At 34.6% G+C, this 8,340-nt stretch overlaps 1 long non-coding RNA gene and 1 pseudogene across 1 annotated transcript; both read left to right on the top strand.

The window, feature by feature from the left end:
• Positions 1-30: 30 nt before the first annotated feature.
• On the top strand, positions 31-2,028 carry LOC145105548 (cell cycle checkpoint protein RAD17-like; annotated as a pseudogene).
• An 858-nt stretch (positions 2,029-2,886) lies between these two features.
• LOC145169030 (uncharacterized) lies at positions 2,887-3,491 on the top strand. The gene is made up of 3 exons (XR_013742252.1): positions 2,887-2,939; positions 3,025-3,082; positions 3,240-3,491. It is a non-coding gene; the product is annotated as an uncharacterized LOC145169030 (long non-coding RNA).
• The last annotated feature ends 4,849 nt before the right edge of the window (positions 3,492-8,340 follow it).

The raw sequence follows: 8,340 nt of genomic DNA, 5'->3' as shown, positions 1-8,340 counted from the left end.
AGAAGGACAGGGTGAGGGTAAAAAGGGAACATGAACGTGAGCCTGAGAAAGAAAGGGAAGAGAGAGATCAAGGGAAAGAGAAAGAACATGAAAGACCACATCGAAGTGGAAGCAGATCAGAAAGACATGGGAGTGAAAGGGACAGGGAAAAGAGTCGTGATAGAGAGGTTAAAGATAAAGAAAAAGAAAAAGAAAAAGAAAGCGAAATTAGAGAACCTGATCGTGATCGTGAAAGCAGGTATTTTTCTATGTTATTGTGGTCTCTTTACTTTCTACTTGTATTGATAGTATGTGACCAACAAAGCAATATCAAACCTTGTTCAAAAGTCGGTTCTACCCCTGTGGCCAAGACGAGACAACTTGCTGCCAAGTATATGACAACTCCAAGGAACAAAAAGTGTCTTGCAAATCCTAACTCCTGTCAAAGTGTACCAAATCTAAAGACAACCAAATACTTCTAAAGCTGAAATTAACTCGTTGCCAAATTTAGAAGATAAAAAGAATATGGGAAGTATAAAAGATCATTCAAATAAAGATAATGGTAAAGAAAGTGCTCTGAATTTAGAAGATAAAGAGAATATGAGAAGTTTAGAACATCGTTCAAATGAAGATGATGGTAAAGAAATTCTCTGAATCCTCAAGATAATAACAGGTACTAAAAAACTTGTATATTTTGCTTTTTTTTAGTTTCTCTTTTGGTTCTCATCACAATGCTTACAATTTTTATGCATTCACACTTAACAACCAACCATTGGGCAATACTATTATCCTAACAATGTAAACCAGTACTATTCTGGCCCTGCAAATGAAACTGAATGTTTATATATTTTTCCTTCTCCTTCTCATTCTCATCCTTCCATATTTGATATGATTACATATCCTGATTCAGGTCATAAACAAGACAACAAAGAACTATGGGTAGACAAGTATAAGCCTTGCTATTTTCTAGACTTATCTGTTCACAAACAGAAGGTTGAAGAGGTTAAAATGTGGCTAGAAGAAATAATCAAAACCAAAAATAACAATCATTAGAATCATGTTCTTGTTATAACTGGACTTCCTGGAGTTGGAAAATCTGTAACTGTTGAAGCAATTGCCTCCTATCTTGGAGTCACAGTATACGAATGGAACACACCTACTCCCATAATTTGGCAATAACACATTCATACAACCAATGCAGGGCTGCGTTACATGTCAAAGTTAGATGAATTTGAGAATTTTGTTGAGAAAATAAGAAAATACAGATTAATTTCTTCTTCAGTGACTAAAGAACCACAAAAGAAACCCTTTGTTATCTTGATTGATGATCTTCCAGTTACAAATGGAAAGATTTCTTATGGTAGACTACAACGTAGTCTCCATCTTCTTATCCAATATGTTTGTGTTGCAACAGTTATATTAATCATAGACTATGGTAGATCAGACATAGTTGATTACACCTCAAGACGCTAGGAAGAACTTCAGACATCTCTTCAAAATATAGGAGCTTTTAAGGTTGCTTTCAATCTAATTACAGCAAACTCCATCACAAAAATGCTTTCAAGAATCTGTAGGGAAGAAAAACTTAAAATAAAAGCTGAACAAATTTATGTTATAGCTAAATCAAGTGGAGGTGATATCAGAAACACAATCACATCTTTATAGTACTTCAATCTGAAAATCAAATTCCAAGGGTATTTCCGTAAATCCCAATTTTTTGGATGATGGGTGTTCTTTATCATGTGACAGAGATGAAACTCTCTCCCTGTTCCTCGCCCTTGGGAAATTTCTTTATAACAAAAGAGAAACAGGGAACACGATTGTATCTGGTATGGAAATTACTTTATTTCCCTTCCTTCTGTAGTACAACTTGTTAACCTTCATTCTTCTGTTCTAGACTCATTAAAGCAGGAATTTAAAAGATTGCCCATGAAAATGGATGTACCAGAAAAGTTCCTTGGTCAAGCATACGGAAAAGCAAGACTTATTGCTGATTTCCTACACGAAAATGGCCTTTTTTTTATTTTTCTATACATATTAATGGGTTAAATAAATAAGATAAAGTGCATATTAATACATGTAACCTCCCCGTTACTTGTATTTCTCTACCCAGATGTTAACCTTATTGATCATTCATATCTTTTGTTTGATAATGCTGTCCAAAATTAGATATCATTTGTGCTTCTAGATGTAATGTTCATTTTATAACATCTACGTATCCGAGCTAACTGGTAAATATCTGGTAAATAAACAAATTCAGAAAGCATGAATGAAGTAGATGAAGTCACTGCAAATGCATAATATAAGTTTAGGTGTATATCCATTGCAACTAAAACAGTTGTAAAGAAGAATTAGATAGCTCATGATACATCCAACAAAGTGTACTAAGTTCATTTTATTATGGAAAAACATGGTAATAGCCGAGTCACAAGATTAATCAAGCCTGTAACAAGATACACACATATCAAGAGTGAGAATCTTGATATTTTGGTTTATTAGCAACTTTTTTGGTATTATTGTTGAATCCGTGTATTTCAAACTTGTTTTAGGATCTGCATATAGTCAACCATGAGACGGAGCTTGGGAAAGCTTTCACAACCCGCTATCATCCACAATTTTTTTTCATACAAAGAACCACAGAACATATGATAAGAGTAGGCTTCCATCAGGTAAGTATGCTATCATCCACAATTTTTTTTAAAAAAATTCAGAAAGGTGGTGGGACAATTGATCTTGAACCTTGTCTTACACATATATCCATTGTGGGGCCCACTCTTGCTCCAGTGGTTGTGGAACCTCGTGTTCTTTTGTCTCAAGAAGAGCCCTTTAATGTTTAAATTGATGTTTTTGTCCCTATGGATTTGCAGGTATTTGATTCCAAAGCTTGGACCATGTTCTCTTAAGATAACATATTCTGCACACACAGATTTGAGTGTAAAATTCCAAAGTCATCGTAGCAGGTATAAGATAATACTATATCTTTCCGACTTGATTTCTTTTTATGACGGTTATGCCCCTAACCTAATAAGCTTTATATTTATTCAGGGACTATACAAATCCTATGCTTCCTGTTGCATCTTCAACAATAGATGCTATTGGTCAGGTAAAGTCATTATTCTTTATAACAGCTCGAAGGATTGTTTTGTAAAATTACTCAACTTTTTGTTGTATTTTATATTTATACTTGTATTATGCTTACTAGTTTAGCAACATTGTTGATCCTAGACAACACTTATTTTGTAGTTATGTTTTTTTTGCAGGCAATATAGATACTGTGAGCAAGTTCATAGATTTAGAGTCCTTGAGTGGTGTTACTAAGGAAGAGTGGAGACAAGTCAGGCACACATTTAAAAAAATCAGCACAAATCTTGTTTACAGTGAGGCACACATTAGGTTATTAGAACTATTAGTTTGTAAATTTCTGTTACAACTTCTATTGATTTATTTTATCTTTCCATGGAATGATTATTTGTATGACATTAAATTTTATGTAATGGATTCTATTTTTTGTATATGATATTTTATTTTATATTATGAGACATTAAATTCAAATTTAATTTGAAAATTAGTAAATCTATAAATAATATTTTTTTTTTAACATTTAAAATTACGATACGCAAAAAGGTGTGTCATCTTCGTTTATGACATGTCCTTTCTTGACAGGGGTTTTAATGATACGCAATGCGAGTCGTAAGGTTACGACACGCAAATGAGTGTCGTCTTCCTTTATGACAAGGCCTTCCTTGATACACATTGCGTATTGTAAATGAGCGTCGTAAATGTGTGTCGTAACTGTATGTCGTAAATGTGCGTCGTCTATAGACGACACACAAAAGTGTGTCGTCTCTCGTTATGACAGGGTCTTCCTTGACGCGCATTTGCGCATCGTCTGAGCGTTTTACGACACGCATTGCGCGTCGTAAAAGGCTGTTTTTCTAGTAGTGAGGTAAAACCTTGTTTGTACAAACCATGAAAGGAAATAATATTTCTCTCCATTTCAGAGGAGTAAAAACATTTATTCAAATCTAATGTTAACCCACTACTTAGCAACAAAGAATAAACTCCAATCTTCGTGACAGGTGTAACTTTCCTATTCCCCATGATCAACTTTATCTTCCCATGCTCCACATTCTCACTTCTTAGTCCCTGAAAATCAGAACATATATGAATACCACAACCGGTATCAATGAGCCAAGAATTAGAATAGGGTGAGTTGTTAGACAATATAGTGTAAATACCTGCATGGTTGGGTTTCACTTTCCCATCCTTAATATCTTGCAAGTACTTTAGGCAGTTTCGCTTCCAGTGCGACTTTTCATGTCAATAGAAGCATTCAGCCTCTTTAGGGTTAGCAGAAGGAGTGACAAAACCTTTCTTGGTTCCACTTGAAGAGGATCCATCAAGGAACTTTCCCTTGGTACCCTTCGAAGGGCTCTTCCTCTTCTTTCCTTTGCCTTCCAAATTGCCAAGACAGGGGCCACGGTAGGAGTAGGTGTAGTAACAACCGACTTACCTTTAAGACCACTTTCTGCGGTCTTCAAAAGTCCTTGAAGCTTGCTGAGTGTAACTTCCTCCTTGTTCATGTGGTATGTCATTCGGAATTAATCATAACACGAAGGTAAGGAGTGCAGAATGATATCAATTGCCAACTCCTCTGGGAAGTTCACATTCAGTTTCAGCAAATGGTCCACATACCTTTGCATTTTCTGCATGTGGCCCGTGATGGATTCACCATCCTTCATTCGGGTTGTTATCATGGAGGAGATGATTTTAATGTTTATCACTCAATCGATGTGTCGGTTAACCACACGCGCTCCACCGACCTATGATAAACCTTAAGCCACCCTTTGCCTACCTTGTTAAGTCCAGGTTAGTATGCCGGTTAACCACACACGCTCGACTAACGACTTAAACAAAGTGCAAAGTGTAATTTTAGCGGGTTAGCACCTTATTCACATTTTCCTAAATTAACTAAGATTGGGAATTTATAGAAACATTTAGTTACTTTACATTTATCATACTTTTAATGAGGACTAGAGTCATTGTCCTACCCGTTCGGATAACGACCCTCCACCAGTCAAGGAAGCGGTGGGTGAGAGTGGACACCCATTAAGATGTCATTTTATAGACAACAACCTTATACCCCCCCCCCTTATAGACCGGCTTCGTGAATGAGGCCTACTAACGGTAAAACGACTTGTTCTTATACATATATATATATATATATATATATATATATATATATATATATATATATATATATTAACTTATAATATTATAAAGTATAAGGGTTGAATTTTAACTTTTATAATTCTAAAGGTTGGAACTAAAGTTTACTAAAATGTGTGAGACTTTACATGTTCCAAAAAATGAGGGCAAGTTTTGTAACTTTCAGAACTTTTCATCTTTCATAACTTATGAGTTAATCGTTTATTAAAATGAGAGACTTTTCATTTTATGTAACCTATGTGTTTCTTTAATGGACTTTAAAAGAGTGAATTTTGGTAATCCATAACTTGAGGACAAACTATGGATTCCATTAAAACACATAGTGACCAATAATTAAACTAACAAGCAATTTGCAAATAATTCCTATGATCTTCTAAACTCATAAGTATATGAATATTCATATCAACAATTTCAAGAATCATAAAAAACACATATAACACTTGAAATTTTGATAATAGCTATTGAAAATGGATTAGCATAACCATTACATCATCTAAAACAAGTTTTATAAGACCAAAACAGTTTAGGGTAATGTTTCTAGTCCATTTCCAGCAGCAAAACTCGAAAAACTGCACTCTGGGCATTCTACTCTTCGAGTGCATGAACCTACTCGACGAGTAGGATGATTTTACACATGGACTCGTCGAGTCCCCCCATGGACTCGGTGAGTTCCTTCAGCAGAATGCATATTTTTCGATTTTTTTTAACAATTTGCATCAAGTATCAAGAAAACAAGCCTAGGCTCTGATACCACTGAAGGGTTTTGAGCATTCTAACACTCCTAAGGTGTATATGCAACCCTAGAAACCTTGGATCTATGTTTTACTAAGATACATGCAAATTTGTTTTTCCAAGGTTCTTAACCTACCTAGCATGGCATGAGGAACTTTGAAACATAATAAGCTAGTAGAGTTACATGCCTTTTAGTAGTGGTTGATTGCTTGGAGTTTGAGAGCCTAGCACCAATAATGTGGATGCCTCAAATGGAATTCACAAATCACCACAAACCTTGGAAACTTGAGAGAATAGTAGAACACTTCTAGAAATCGGCCACCCTTAGTTCTCACACACAAACTAGTGCAATTTCAAGTACCAATGACTCCTTTATATAGTGTGGTGGATTAGGGTTACATCCATGTAAACCCTAATACCCATGGCCTTTCATTTCCATGAGATCCATGGGTTAAAGCTCCATGGACTATCCATGGACTCACCATGCAAGCCTAGCCCATTCTAAATAAGCATTAGCCCATACCAAATTAATTCTAAATTAATTTTAGATCAATACCATTTAAATAATATGATTTCATATTAATATATTAGAACTTATAACATATTAATAAATCATAACTTATACTCTTCTCAAAAGATTATCCATATAAATTGTTCGGGTGAAGTGCAACCTAAATGGACCATGTCGGGTCGGGTCAAGTACACCTCAAATATAGTTATGGACTTAGACACCTTATCCAACAAATTCACCATGATAAGTTACAATGAGATTCAACTCATGTAACGCTTGAGAATCGCGATCACCATATACCTGTCTTTGACTTGTTTCTTCTTTTGACGAGCTGGTAAACAACAGACGCTTACGTAAACAAGAACATACCATAAGGTGTAATTTCCATGGGAAGCATAAGATTCTGATTATATATATATATATATATATATATATATATATATATATATATATATATATATATATATATATATATATATACATAACAGGATTTTGTTTTATTACTTAATAAGCTAATACATTTAACTTTTCACAATTGGCTTATCAAACCCATTTAGTAACTCCACTTCAAGAGCAAGAAGGAAGTGAGAGTGGCAAACAATGAATAACTCTTAAAATCGAACCTCATTAGGAATCAAAGAGACTTACCTCAAAAACCTCCCTTATAGCAATAAAGTGGATGAGCCCAGTCGTGGTAAGATTAACAATGCACATCAGGATAAAACATGTGAGAACACAATGTTTATTTTAGTGTTATACATATAAATAATATTTTACTACATATATAACATAATTGAGGTTTATGTGTCTTTTAATTCTTTTGACTAAAAGTCAACAATTAAATTATAAAAGTTCTAATATTTTTTCCTTTAATTAATCTTACAATTAATCAAACTTAACTTTATCTTTTAGTATAAAGGTTAGTTTGCATGTGATTAAAATTGAAAAAGATGAGCAACCATAAATAAAAATGAAATTAGAAGAATCTGGAAGTTCAGGTTCAACGAAGTGGGGAAAGATCTGCCACGTCGTGGAACATAGAAAATATATGATTTAATTAAATTTATATTTTGGGTTCTCAGCAACAAAGCACAGGGTGATCAAGAGTTGATCACGACATGGGAACGAAGACAACTATGATCCATGCATATACCATGACATGGTGAAGGACTAGCCACGTCGTGTCGAAGAGGCAGATCGACTTAAACGTCAATTTTCGAGCATAAATAGATTCAATTTCAATCAAAGCAAATTTCTAGTCTTTCAAAGCAATTTAAATAGAAACACTACACATACAAACCCTAACATAGTCAAACGACAAATTCTAAGTGCAATAGACTTGAGTTGACCATGCTCTGATACCACTGATGGGTTTCGAGCCTCATTAGATCAAACATAGGGAAGTGGAAATGACAAAATAATATGATCTAAACACGAAATCTGGAGTATCTAAACTAACTAATCTATGTAACTTATTAGAAATCTATATATAGAAAACATACCTTTGATTTATTAGTTGGTTTCTTCTTTTTTCAAGCCAGTGGGTTGAACTAGAGAACCCAAAGGAGAGTTACTCTTCTGTGATTGCACCTGTCACACCCCAAAACCAGAACGGCGGAAACGTTCGGGGGTGGAGGACGTCATGTACAGTATCACAACAATGCATAGTAGTAAACAAGCAACAACATCATCCATTGCATTAATAATATAGTTTAATACAAGTGTGTTCTTGTGAATTTTATAAGACACCAAAAATGTAAATCAAAATAAAAGATGAGTCTTCAACGAGCTCCATCTTCTCAAAACCTGGCACCGGTACCTGTCTACTGATGACTTGAGAATACAAGTTATTTTGAAAGAGTTTATCAGCTTTAAAGCTGGTGAGATCA

Source organism: Lactuca virosa, chromosome 4 (assembly GCF_052849685.1).
Source record: "Lactuca virosa cultivar CGN04683 chromosome 4, Lactuca_virosa_CGN04683_v6, whole genome shotgun sequence".
NCBI classification, from domain to species: Eukaryota; Viridiplantae; Streptophyta; class Magnoliopsida; order Asterales; family Asteraceae; genus Lactuca; species Lactuca virosa.
Note: the sequence above shows the minus strand (reverse complement) of the source record. Positions and strands in the feature narration are given on the sequence as shown.